A 15030-nucleotide genomic window follows, 5' to 3' on the forward strand; every position below is an offset into this window, starting at 1 on the left:
TGGGCCGCAGCTGCAGAGAGATCGCCAGGCCCCCTCTCGTCCGGCACGAAGACGGCCTTTGACCGAGTCCACCCGGCGGCGCCTCCCTCCATGGTCGGGCTCCCCGTCCAGGCGGTCACCTGTGCCCAACGGCGCAAGTTGAACTGCGCGTCGAGGCACTTGGCTGTCATACGGGAGGTCAGCTGCTCATGGCCGCATATCGGCATCGGAATGCCCAAGTCCTTGGACAGCTCCAACATCTTACCCAGTATCAAGGGCTCCAACAAGTCGGGCTCCGTCTCTGGATACGCGGCCATGGCCAGCTCAAGCACAGCGCCCCGGAAAGCCACAGGCGATTCCTCGGGTGCCCGTTGCCTCTGGACGAATCTGCGGTGTGAGTCGTCCGGAGGCTCGTACGCTTCCGCCATTTCGTCGAACGCCCCTTTCAGCGTTGCCTTCTTCGCGGCCTTGATGGAGCGGAAGAATTTCAAAGACTTGTCATCCAAGAGCGTCGGCAGAACTTCCAAGGCCTTCGCATCCGTCCACTTGGCGGATCGGACGGCCGACTCAAAATGCCACGGAAATGCGCTCCAATCTCCTCCAATTGAGAATTCTTTAATCGTTGTGAGGCGATGGCTCTGAGTCCCCGAGCTGCTGTCTTCCGATGCAGGCGTCTCCTGCGGCAGCGACAAGATGGCGTCTTCCCGCCGTGGCAGCGACAAGATGGCGGCTTCCCGCCGCGGCGGCGACAAGATGGCGGCTTCCCGCCGCAGCGGCGACAAGATGGCGGCTTCCCACTGTTCGTCCGCGACCACACCCAAGATGGCGGCGTCCTGCCGCGTGTCGGAGAGGGCGGAAAGCGTCGCAGAGGCGCCAATGGCGGATGGCTTGGCCCCAGAAGGCTCCCCGCCTGAAGGCCAGCCGCGTGGCCGATCTGGCATTGTCGCTGGCGCGACCAGGGTGACTAAATCCAGCAGAACGGCCCGCAGCGAATCAAGCTGGACTGCCACGTGTCGCCAGCCGTCCTCGGCGCCCGTTGACACAGATGGCCCGGCCGCCCCGACGACATCTTGTACTCCTGTCATGTCTCTCGCCGCCACTTCTCCCACGCCTTCCATGGTCAGGACCGCCACCGCTGGAGGAAGGTCCTCTTCGTCTTCTGAAGATGGTGCAGGTATATTCTTTTTCTTGAGATGTTTCGACATCTCGTTCCACTTCTGACCCCAGTGTAATAAAAGACTCCGTCAGGCGATGCTGGTCTCCGTTTGTCTTTTATTCAGGTTCTTCTCCGCACCCCCACTGGCCTCCTCTCGGACCAGTGTCCTCTCGCGCGCGCCCCGCGCACGCTCCCTCTCGCGTGCCACGCACGCTCTCTCTCTCTCGCGTGCCACGCACGCTCTCTCTCGCGTACCCCGCACACTCCTCCGTTAGTTCCTCTATTCCCGCACTCTGCACACCGCTGGCCGATGGTGTGCAGAGGTCCTTCGGCCACGTGGCTGATGGCGCGGATCTTTCCTCACCACCCAACGTGGCTCAGCCTCTTAACTTCCCCGACTGCCCCGATCTCTTCCGGGCCCCACTTATATACTTTCCCCCCACGTGACCCTGATTCCTCTCCTTCCGGATTGTCAGATCCGGCCTTCCCATACAACCCCGCTGGCTCCGCCCCCATTCACCTCACCTCCCATTGGAGCCGAGGTGAACGGTGGCCCCTCCCACACGCCCCGCAGACCAGGCTCCGCCCCCCAATACCCCGGGCCGTGTGATTGGACCAGAGCCCAGCAACAACCCCATTTACGCTCGCATTACATAAGCATAAATCATAATTTGTGTCAGTGTCTATACTGCTAAATTTAAATGAATAGTACAATTCGAAGTGTTAATGGATAATTGAGAATAAAGTTGCCAGGGTGTGAGAGGTAATGTACAATGAGGTGTGGAGGCAGAGAAGCAGAGTAGATTAGTCGCTATTCTTTACAGGGAGTGGACAGGAAGTGGTCTGTTCCAGCAAAGAGACATTAGGGAACTATTGTGAGTCAGTGCACTTACAAATCACGAATATGCAGCTTAAAGACACTGCGACCAATGGGTCTGTAGACTTGTTGGTAACTACACCTACAGACGTTTGTGATTGCTTTTTTGTCTTTAGTTTGTTGTCCTTCCCCCGCACCTCCGATTAGCGTGGTTGGTTACGTACGGTATGAAAATAAGTTCAACATGCATACATACTTTGCACGCCCATGCTATCGTGTTCTCAAAGAGCTTCTCTTCGTTATTTTGTGGAGCTCACGCGGGAGTGCTTGGATGGCTATCGGTCCCTTTTCATGTAGGCTAGTGACACACCCAGGGGCTATGAATGAAATCCGGGAGAAGATGGTTTGTGTCACTATAGCAGCACTTCCTCTGAGCAATCACCTAACAACGGGAAAATAAATTGAGCACAGAAGGCTCCCCGCTTGAAGGCCAGCCGCGTGGCCGATCTGGCATTGTCGCTGGCGCGACCAGGGTGACTAAATCCAGCAAAACGGCCCGCAGCGAATCAAGCTGGACTGCCACGTGTCGCCAGCCGTCCTCGGCGCCCGTTGACACAGATGGCCCGGCCGCCCCGACGACATCTTGTACTCCTGTCATGTCTCTCGCCGCCACTTCTCCCACGCCTTCCATGGTCAGGACCGCCACCGCTGGAGGAAGGTCCTCTTCGTCTTCTGAAGATGGTGCAGGTATATTCTTTTTCTTGAGATGTTTCGACATCTCGTTCCACTTCTGACCCCAGTGTAATAAAAGACTCCGTCAGGCGATGCTGGTCTCCGTTTGTCTTTTATTCAGGTTCTTCTCTGCACCCCCCACTGGCCTCCTCTTGGACCAGTGTCCTCTCGCGCGCGCCCCGCGCACGCTCCCTCTCGCGTGCCACGCACGCTCTCTCTCTCTCTCGCGTGCCACGCACGCTCTCTCTCGCGTGCCCCGCACACTCCTCCGTTAGTTCCTCTATTCCCGCACTCTGCACACCGCTGGCCGATGGTGTGCAGAGGTCCTTCAGCCACGTGGCTGATGGCGCGGATCTTTCCTCACCACCCAACGTGGCTCAGCCTCTTAACTTCCCCGACTGCCCCGATCTCTTCCGGGCCCCACTTATATACTTTCCCCCCACGTGACCCTGATTCCTCTCCTTCCGGATTGTCAGATCCGGCCTTCCCATACAACCTCGCTGGCTCCGCCCCCATTCACCTCACCTCCCATTGGAGCCGAGGTGAACGGTGGCCCCTCCCACACGCCCCGCAGACCAGGCTCCGCCCCCCAATACCCCGGGCCGTGTGATTGGACCAGAGCCCAGCAACAACCCCATTTACGCTCGCATTACATAAGCATAAATCATAATTTGTGTCAGTGTCTATACTGCTAAATTTAAATGAATAGTACAATTCGAAGTGTTAATGGATAATTGAGAATAAAGTTGCCAGGGTGTGAGAGGTAATGTACAATGAGGTGTGGAGGCAGAGAAGCAGAGTAGATTAGTCGCTATTCTTTACAGGGAGTGGACAGGAAGTGGTCTGTTCCAGCAAAGAGACATTAGGGAACTATTGTGAGTCAGTGCACTTACAAATCACGACTTCAACCCAATAAAGCGAGAAACTAAAATAGAATCAATTCTTAATTGCCACGTAGGGTTTGCAGTCCCTGCATTAGTATACCTATTGACATGCATAACTTGTGCCCCTTCAAGGTGGTTGCACAGCCCTGTAGTGTGACCTTGCTTAAAGGTGGGGCAGGGGGGCATATACACATTCAGGGGAGAGGGAATGACATCCTGAATATTAAACAAATGTTAAACACTAACATAATGAGTAACAATATGATCTGCTTGTATCTATTTTGCATTCTACTCTCGCTTGCTCTCACATTTTTCAACTGGACTAAGGATTTATAAGTTTGAGCCTTTAGCATGGGGAAAGATCCATCAACCCACAGCAACTCCTATCCTGTGGTGATCTGCTAACCCTTACCTCCAAAGTGCACACCACACCAGGCATCAATTCAGGGCTTATTTGCCCTAGAGGAGGCTCAAAACCAGCACTACTGATGCGTGCCATGGCCAGTAATCGAGCAGAAGCGATCAAGTTCATGTCACACAATGGAGTCGTGGTTTTACAACCTCTTCTGAACATGTTCGAGGTTGACTCAGCCTTAAATGAACGCCTGGTCTGCATTATATCATAATGGGTTTGTGGATCATAAGAAGATTCATGAAACTCTCAAACGCACCAGTCCTCAAGATGTCCAGGAGAAAGCAGTACAGCAAATTGATTATCTGTGTAGATATTTCAGTGTTATTCTCTCCTACTACTATTTAACCTGTCAAAATTGATGAATAACTACTCTAAGGACTTAACACAGTGAGGCTTTCCCGGGAACACTACCTATTCATCATCACATTTATAATCATCATTGTTATTGGCGATAACAATTGTAGTAAAAAAGTAACATCATCACAATCATCATTAACATCCTCAATCTTTATGTACATCATCAGTCATCTTCATGTGTTTGTAAGTCTCCAATCTGCCACTTTATGAAGAGTTTATAGTAGCAAAATGGACTATAAATGTTACCTACAAATGCAGTGTTGCCAGTATGAATGTGTGCTGAATACAACACAGCAGCAACATGTATAGCGAGTCAATGCTTAAGGTGACAAATTAATACGCTCATAGGATAAACGTCTGGTAAAGCGATCGGCGATTTTTTTGCCTGGATCATTGAACAACGGGCGCACTCAAGAGGCTACCTTTTTAATTTTACCGGAACCAAGCTGTTAAAAAATCACATCTATCCACTAACTCGAGGCATCCTACCAATTTCAGAGGGCACCATTGGGAAAGGTCCTTCATAAAATATGCAGCTTAAAGACACTGCGACCAATGGGTCTGTAGACTTGTTGGTAACTACACCTACAGACGTTTGTGATTGCTTTTTTGTCTTTAGTTTGTTGTCCTTCCCCCGCACCTCCGATTAGCGTGGTTGGTTACGTACGGTATGAAAATAAGTTCAAAATGCATACATACTTTGCACGCCCATGCTATCGTGTTCTCAAAGAGCTTCTCTTCGTTATTTTGTGGAGCTCACGCGGGAGTGCTTGGATGGCTATCGGTCCCTTTTTCATGTAGGCTAGTGACACACCCAGGGGCTATGAATGAAATCCGGGAGAAGATGGTTTGTGTCACTATAGCAGCACTTCCTCTGAGCAACCACCTAACAACGGGAAAATAAATTGAGCACTTTTGGTTTGAAGCAAAAAACATCCGGGTCATGTATATCGGCAATACCTGGCCTTATTAAGGTCACATACGTTTATATATGTCGGCACGGGAAATGTTAGCGTACAAAAAACCCATTTAAAAACACTTTAAGGCATGTTTCTGAGAGTATTACAAAACATACGTGTGCTAATTGTTTAACTAAAACATAGCTATTATAACACTTTCCTTCATCTCCTTTAGAAACAATAATCCTCTTTCTATAACAACCTTCATTTATATGAATGCAGTCAATTGTATAAACAGTTCTATCGCATGCATTTCTGTTCAGTGGAAAATATCGCAAAGTCACTTGAAAATTAACAAGGTAAAAATTAAAATGCGATTGCAAAGGAATAGCATATGGATTGCAAGAGGATGTGTTGTGCACAAATACGTTTAATCATGTTTAAGTGTATCTATAGATAATTTATATGTATTGTAGTGCTGAATAGCTTTCATTTGACAAGGTCTTTTTGAATTCAGCCTTTGATTGCATGCATTAGCAGTTGGGCCATCTTTGGGATGTTGTAACTTGGGCGTGTAATGATGTTAAATCTGATTGAACGACTCACGACGCATTGTTTTCTGTAGGGCCTTACCTGTGTGGTATTTTCAATATGAACGGATGTGTTGGGAGGAATGAAGAACAGCCATTTAAATGAGACTCCCTGAAGCAGATCAGTCTTCCTCTCTGGGTAGCGATGGCTGAAGGGTTCCTCATTCTATTCTTCGTGATCGGTGGTTTCACAATATACTTGATCGAATTCTTTATATTTTCATTGGCGTTCCCTTGACCAAGCCTTCTGAATTGAGCCGAACATAATGTTTAATGCAAGGGTAACATGACAAGGTCAAACCTTTACAACTCTCTGTGAGTCGATAAAGAACATTACACTTTTTGGGCAGATTGTGCGCAAAGGTCAAGATCCCAAAAAAGAATAAACCTATTGTGCCCTTTGTAATCCACAACAGGATGTGGCGAGTACCGTCCAGTTGTGTATTCAACCACCTGCATTGTGTATTCAACTTGCTAAATAATGCCCACCGAGATGGAGCACAACGTTTGTGCACATGGATAACACATTACACGTTTATACTTTTACATAGATGTCCTTCCCCCCGCACCTCCGATTAACATGGTTGGCTACGTATGGTGCGAAAGAAGTTCAACGTACATTAACACACAGATCATATAAAAACCTAATTTTTACTGTATAAACATGTGTGCAGATGTATATATCATATCCATCGTCTTTCATAATTGCACATCAATAAAAGTAATGTTACCAGTGTCAATGCCAAAGCTAAAGAAACAGTACTTAACAGCACTTTGAGTCGGTATTCACAACTTTTAAAAGCAACTTAATGATAGTTTTATTCTATTCTAATTTTGTGGATGGCAATATGTTGAGGAGCTAAATGCCAATGTCGAGCTCTGCTAGCCATAAGAAGGCTTCAGCAGGGAGTTTGCATAGTTTTGTTATTCCTCCATTGACAGAGCAAATTCTACGGCAATAATATCACTTTGGCTTGTCTTGACATTTCCAATCATGAAGGAGATGCGCACATCAGCCTGTAAATGTTCTGATGCACTTGATTGTTACACCAGTGCCTTTGAGGAATGTCAAAGCCAGGAGGTACGATATTTGGGTCTTGAATGAGGTGTTTATTCTGGATGTCCATCCATCTTGTTCCACTTTGTTCACTTGTGTTATTTCGAATCTGGGTGAAATTCTAGGATGGAATCATTTAATTCAATAGACAATGTGAATGATCAACTTCATACTCCAGAACCAGTAATTAGTCATAAATGCATGAAGTCAATATGGTTGTGTTAAGTCAATGTTCAAGGGCTCTGTCATGTTTTATTCGACATAGTAAATGTGCTGGACAGCACAGTTGTTCATGTGCAAGGGTACTGCTGTTGTGTTTTTTTTCTGTTGAAGCAGCAAAGGTGGCAGCTCCTACACTATCCTCTCCATATCTTTTCAGTACCAGTGATTATACCTTGTCCCCATGAGATGTAAGAAGTGCATTACTAACCATGGTAACACGGAATCTGTGCTAAATTTAAACCACTTTTCTTTTCACATCAGTGTTTTGATGGACCTTCAAAGAAGGAAAAAGGAAAAAAGAAATACTGGCTACTTATGCATTTACATAGTTTTTTTTATTGTATCGTACTTGACACATGGTTTTGCTGAGATAATGTATCACTGCTTTTTTTTTACCAAACATGAAACAGAAAATACATTTTCAATAGCTTAAGCTTTTATAGGTCATCTTTGCCCGGGACCTGACTGCGCCCATTGATTTGGTTGCTGCTCGGTGGATAAGAACCGAGGAAGGGGTTGAGGCATTGAATGGGTTAAGTGGTGAGTCTGGGCCCTGTGTTTGCCAGACGTGTAGCCAAGAAGATTAGTTATTTACTGAGTGAGCCCCAGTAATGAGCTCTGACTTGGAGGTCCAATGCAGTGAAGGGAGAGGATATTAGTGGATAAATAGACTTATTTGGCCTCGCAGTATGTGTAGGCAATGTGGGGAAATAGCACATCTCAGAAGCTCATCCTTACTCGGCTTGAACCTTCAGCAGAGGAAATACGGTCGGCATAATTGTCGTCGTCATCACCAGCAATGGTCAATCCACTGCTGGATGAAGGCCCCCCAAACCTCTTACAATACGGCCATGTAATAATATGCTTAGCACCTGCACATGAGCTGATTTTATTGCTCCATCTATTTCGCCGGAGATCCTCTCGGACGTATTCCGCCCTTGGTTGCCACTCTCATCATTCGTGAGCGGTGTGTCCTTCCCAAGCTCACTAACTTTTATAAACAGTTTGAGTCCCGTAATTTTTTTTTATCTAGCACAAAAACTGACACCTTTATACAAGGGATCATGTTTGCAATAACCACAACACAAGCAGTCAAAATGCAAACAAAAGAAACAACTCTGATTATGATAATGATATGCACTGTCATTGAAGTTGAGTGGTCCACACCCGAGACAGCTTTTCTTAGAGCCTAGTCTTCATTGGTGTTGGACCAGATGACGCCAAGGAGGTCTCATAGTATACAGTCTATGTTATCGAATCTATGTGTTCCTCTTTTTTTTGTCCAAGCTTGTATTTGCTAGCTTCTTGCAGTTTTTGTGTCATTTTGTTATTGTTAATGACTGTATCTGAACCATATGTCATATCAATTAGCATGTGCTGATGATAATGTTATTCTTGAGGCACATTGGTGTTAAAGTTACACGTTAATATGTATAACTGTAGAATATAGTTATTTTCATGTTCACACGAATAATAATATAATCAGGTAAGTCAGTTTGTATTGGAGGATAACAGAAATACACCATATAGATGGACTTTCAGGATTGAATGAGGCTCCATATGGCTTTAACAAAGGTTTTTTGGGTATTTCATGAATATAAATGGTAAGTGTACATTTAAATGAATTCCATTTCTGTGCCTTCAGGCACCGGAATTTTCTGGACCAAATTACCAAAAAGTAATATTAGGTACACGGATGCTACTCTATAAATAGAATATGTATTTTAATCTCGATTCACCATTAGCCAGCAGTTCACGTAGAATGGCAGTAATGTAGTAGTAATTATACGCAAAAAATATCAGTTCTGTCCCCATGGTCGGCCAAATATTGAGCAGTGTTCAACTCCATTGGTGCTCATGCATTGGAAGTGGAATTTATACATTAAATTGACAGGAACCAGTTTACAGGACAATTGCAATGCAGATGTCGGTATACATGACATGTGTATGTCTGTATAGATTGACACATACACCGGTAATTGTTCACTGTTTCAGATACACACAAAGATACTCAATATGACCACATAAAAGCCCATGAATGTGAATTGTTTCTATCTGAAAATGTGTACAGTATACGTACATTCACAGTATAACCGAAACGTGCCATTTTAAAACAGACGTGCAATGATTTTTTTCAAGCAACACTGGTTTGAAACATATTTTGACATGTATTAATAAAAACATAGAGCCCGCAGAGAAATGTAAAAAGAACTGAATTCAATATTACAAAGATATGTATTTCAAACATAACCGAGTGTTCACTCGACTACAAAGTATTGTTGCTGCATTCGTGCAACTGATGAAATCTGCAAGGTGATATACATCTCGTCAATTGTATGTCTATCTCCTGCCCCAAGGTAGAATGTGTAAATAGCAAGCACAGTATTTTTGGTATTTGCAAGCAAAGCCATCCATTCTTATAGTTCAGGGAAATGACAATTGTGGGAAAGTATACAATTTTTTGAAGCTTACAGCTATTATTCACAATGAAGATGTAATATATTTAAATATAGGTATTGTTTTGTATATATGCATATATCTATACAACACAAACCTATGATTTTCATGTTTTAATTTATTGTAATCTATTTTAACTGTTTTATTGAATATGTTTGCATTATGTATGTGGGGGCAATACAAAGCAAAAACCTCAAGTGTTTTTTGCTGATATTTTCTCCCAATTGTATCCCTATTCTGCTGTTGATGTGCTGTTTAAAATATCAACAATCCATTCTTCCCATTCACAGAGCAATTCAACCCCCCGTGGCTACAGAAGCAGATGTACTTGACAGATCCCTTTAAGGGATCTCCTTTTCGGGATATTTTACACAAGCCAGGGGCAGTACTCTTCTACTTGCACTGTAACAGAGAAATGTCAATTGCATGAATCAACCTGATATATATGTATTATAATTCTCAGCGCTGGAATTTAGTTAAATTAAGTGCAACATTTTTTTTGGGTGTATTTGTTGGACACTCATTCGTGACAATAAACTCTGAGACAATAAACTCACTAAATTTTTACTTCGTCTCTCTTCCGCACAGCACATCACAACATCAGGAAATTACTCCATTCAGGCACCCCGAACTTTCTTCTAACCCTCATGTTCTCTTCTCTATTCTTTCCTGAACTTTCCATGAATTTCCACCATTCCCATTTCCCCGAATGAATTGGCGACCAATCCGATTTGAATGTTCTCCACCGTCAGATACGATTCGTGCCCTTTATCAACTCCCCCTCTGATAGCTCGCCAATGAGAGCCGAGTGCGCTCTTCGAACTCACGGGCCATTAGACTCTGTGAGCGTGTATTTATTTATTTCCGAATAGGGTTTGCCTATCGGCAACACTTACACATGAACTCCAGAAAGTGTTTCCAAAACTGAAAACTCTCTGAAGTGTAAAGCATTCGAAACTTTACTTGTTTGTTTCGGTAAGCATTCATTGAAGCACAAGTTGCATTATATTCTTACAGGGCCAATACATAAATGGGATATATAATATAATATACTCAGAATGTAAGCCGTAGGTAACGTCATGCAATTAGGCAATAAAATATACTACACTAAGTGTGGAGGATTTGTTGAAACTGTTGACAAAAAATACAACACTGTGTTACGCATACTGTGTACGTGAAGAGAGTCCACCAGACGAAGTCAGAGGGTCGACACTTTTATTTATTTCGCAAGAGCCCACACCACACTTGCCCACCCTGTTCCGTTTCCTTTCCCGAAGCGCCTCGATCGCCCCGCCTTTCCCGATGACCTAACTTCTCTCCCTCTTTCCTCGTGACGTCATCCTGACACTATCCTTAGATCACGTGAGTATTTCTACCCTCAGATCATGTAAGTTTCAGCACTACATCACCACCCCCTCTGAAGAAAAAGTCGTCCTCAACTAAACACACCCCTTGCAAATTCAAAGGATTCGGGGTAACCCTAATGGTAGAAAAAACACTTTTGTTGGTCAATAAATAAGCAATTTTGACTCAAACGGAGTCCTGAACTTTGTCTGTGTAGGTGTGAAATGCATGATTATACAGAAATAATTTTAGATGGCAACAAACGAAGAACCATAAGACAAGATGGTACACACAATGGGTCAATCGGACCCCCCCACCGCAACATGCGAACAACTGACTAACAACTTCCGGTGTGAAATTGACAGTGTAATTTTTATCCGCGGTCCTGTGTTCTTGCATGTGGTGGTTGTCTATCACCGTGGGAGCATTGTGCGGGCCATTGCCCGGGTACCGGGCCATGCAGCTGTGGCTCGGTCGGATGCTGCTTCACCTCTTTGGTCACAGGCGGCCCTGGGGAAGGAAGGCAACCTTCTTGTGGTTAGTCACGACTTCCCTGACCTCGGCGGTGATGATGAAGGTGAGTGAAGGGGTGAAGGTGTAGGTGTTCGTGGTAACCCAGTTTTTCGTGAGTGTAGTGGGTGTTCTTCCGAGTGTAGTGGTGCATCTGTAGTGACATATGACGTCACTACTGTGTCAGGACTGTACGAGCGTAGTGACATATGACGTCACTACTGTGTTGGCTCTGTACGGGTACTGTAGGCGGGTGTCACGGAGGTCGCGTCAGGCCGGGACACTCTTCGTGAACCTGACAGGTCACATGACCAGACAAAAGGGGGCTAGGGGCCCTAGGGGGGAGCTTGGTGGTCACGTGGTAAGGGGCCCGGACCTTCCCGAAGGATCGGGAAGGGGGGCGTGGCCTAGGGCAGGGCCAGCCACGCCGCCGCAGATATAAGTGGGGTGTGAAGAGAGAGTGTGGTTGTTCAACCCCGGGATGAAGACGCCATCAGCGGTCCTCGAGTCTCCGATCTTCGTCCATGACCAGGCAGCCTGTTAACATGCCCTATTCACGTTATGTAGTATTCCCCCCGAGTGGTAGTTAAGTTAGAAACGGTGGTCACCTCCTTATGTATAGTGTTCAAGTTGTTTGTTACATGTTAATAAATAGTGTTGCCTCCAAGTTGAGTGAGCGTCTAAATGGAACCCATTACACATCCATGGTAGGCTTCGACCGGTCCGGCTTTAGACAGGCGGGGTGCACATACCATCGCGGGCGTCCCAATTGGACCTGTACATATTGGGGCCTGAGAATTTCCACCTTAACAGGGTCCTGCCACGGATGGTGCAGTTTGGGCGAGGTTCCTCAGGGGACCTGTGGGCAGTGTAGCCATGCACTCCCACTTTGAAAGGCAGGGGCGTCACTCCCTTTTGCCTGGCCATGTTCATTCGCGAAATGGGCGGAAGCCGCTGCAGCTTGTGCTGCCTCTCTCACCCTCTCCCACCCTCTCCCACTGCTGCATGACCTGTCGTATCGCTATTTGCTATTTTGCAGCCGTAGCTGGGAGGTCAAAAGCTAGCGCTTGATGGGAAGGTCTGGCTTCCTACCATACATCAAATAAAACGGGGAGTATCCCGTCGACACATGCGAGGCTAACCAGTATGCTGCCAGGATCCTGCCTATATGTAAGTCCCAGTCTGTCTTGGTGTCATTGACCACCTGACATAGCGATTTAGTCGTTCCGCCATCCCATCAGTTTGTGGGTGGTATAGAGAAGTGCGTACTTTATTAGTACCTAGGATGTCGCACACTTCCTGTATCAGTATTGAGGATTTTTTTTTATCCTGGTCCATTAGGAGTTTTTCAGGGGCACCTTTGTCCATAATATATCCATGAACAAAAACTTCTGCTATTGACTGAGATATTTGATCTGCCAGGGGCTACGCTACCTGCCATCGTGTAAAATACTCAACCCCTACAAGCAGATATTTGTGACCTCTGTCGGTACGAGGTAGGGGACCCAATATATCTAAGACCACAAACTCATTGACTGGCAAAACCTCGATTGACTGTAGTGGAACTTATACCGGGTGTGCTGGCGGTTTCCGCCGTGCACATTCTACACATGAGGCGCTCTATGCGCGGAAAATCAGCCATCATGCCTGGCCAGAAATAATGTGTTTTGATGGTGGACAATGTTTTCAGCTCCCCCAAATGTAGGAGGCAGCAGCTATGCACCTCCGCTACCAACTTTTTGCGTATGGAGATCGGTACACAGTAGGACTGTGTATCGATCTCCCAACGCATCAACAGCCCTTCGTACTCTACGAATTTCGACACTGTTGGAGGCCGATCCTGTCCTGGGCTGGGCTTAGCTATGGTGCAGATAGCGTCAAGCGTCTCATCTTCCTCTTGTAATCGGCGCCATTCCTCTTGACCCAATCCTAAATCCCGATCGGCCAAGGGAGGCTCTGGTTTACCTCCCACATGTGCACAGGTGCCGTGAGGCACGCTGTATCAGGTGAGAGTGGTTTGCATCTGGGAGAGCCCTTAGCACAGGCACAAGTACCTGCCTTGGGCAGACACGATGACGCATCCGCATTGGTGTCTCGCACCCTCTTTCTATGGACCACTTCATCGGATAATTATTGCAGCCTCTCAATCCATTTGGCCATTTGACCAGATGGTTGGTTGATACCTAAGGAGTATTGTAGTGCTGCGTGGTCAGTCCACACTGCAATTTTTTGTCTATATAGGTGTAATGAGAGCCTATGTCCGGCTCACGTGGTGATCGGCTCTGCCGGTCCTGCTCTACAGCCAATGGGGGAGAGCCTGGGAGCATGGCCCTGGCGTGATCGAGGGATGTCAGCTAGGGTGATTGGTTCTGCTGGTCTTGGCCTCAGCCAATGGGAAGACAAGTCAGGGGCGTGGTCCCGGGAGTTGATGGGGAATCTGGAACATTCAGCGCAGGCTATTAAGGATTGGCTGGAGCGTACCACGTGACCCAGGCATTAAATAAGGGAAGAGCCGAGGGACAAGGGGTCAGACGAGGAACGAAGAGAGAGAGGGGCCACGCGCGAGTGGGGCTCCGAGTGCCACGTGGTGGTGCGTCTCTTGCGATCTGTCTGCCCACTTCCCGTTGCCAGCCAGCAACGGGGAGTGCTTGTGAACTGAGATAAGTAAATAAAAGGACCAATTCCACAAGCCGTCTCCAAGAGTATTATTACATAGGTATGGGCAAAATTGCTGTACAAAATGCATAATGGCCAGGAGTTTTCTCCTCGTTCTTATGTTCTGCTCTCTCTGTGTTTCTCGGTTGTTGTCCCTCTCCCTCTCTGCTTTTGTCTGTTCTTCTTGTTTGTGTCTTGTCTCTCTTTAAAATTTCACACTTAACTACTAACTTAGCAATCGAAATTTTGCTAGGTTATTTAATTCAGTGTGTCTCTCTCCCTGTCTCCTAATTTTTTCAAGCTTTTGCACCGTGCCACTCACCGTGCCACTCATTGACATGCTAATTTCTCTAACCCCTCCCTCTCTCTCCGCCCCTGCCCCCTCTCTCAAGCTTTTTGCACCGTGCCACTCACCGTGCCACTCATTGCCATGCTAATTTATCTAACCCCTCCCTCTCTCTTCGCCCCCGCCCCCTCTCTCTATTTAAGGCCTCGACACAGAGGCGTGGTTTCTCTGTGTACCTATGTTTGCCTCTCTCTATGTATCTCTGTGATTTCTGTCCGCATATATGTCTGTCTATATGTCTCTGGTTCTGTGTTTTATCTCTTTCTCAAATTTAGCATTCTCAGGAAGAACGTAATCAACCAGGTAGGGTGTTGACTGTTATGTTATCCGACTCTCTGTTGTATTACATTACATTTCTAAGTATACTAGATTTGTGTTTCTATTTCATTTATACCTGGTGATGATTGCTTGTGTTGCAATCGAAACGTCGTATGCTAGTATTTAATTTATTATTTTATTTTTATACGTGACTTTACCGAAAGAACCAAAGAGTAACACAGTAGTGTTGTTCGGCCGATGACCGTACCTGTCTGCCATATGCAAGTACCACCTCTCTGCATGACTGCACCTGGGATAGGATGGCCCCAATCCCTACATTGCTCGCATCCAT

The sequence above is a fragment of the Lampetra planeri genome, chromosome 4, assembly GCF_965212315.1.
Source record: "Lampetra planeri chromosome 4, kcLamPlan1.2.h2, whole genome shotgun sequence".
Classification (NCBI taxonomy): Eukaryota; Metazoa; Chordata; class Hyperoartia; order Petromyzontiformes; family Petromyzontidae; genus Lampetra; species Lampetra planeri.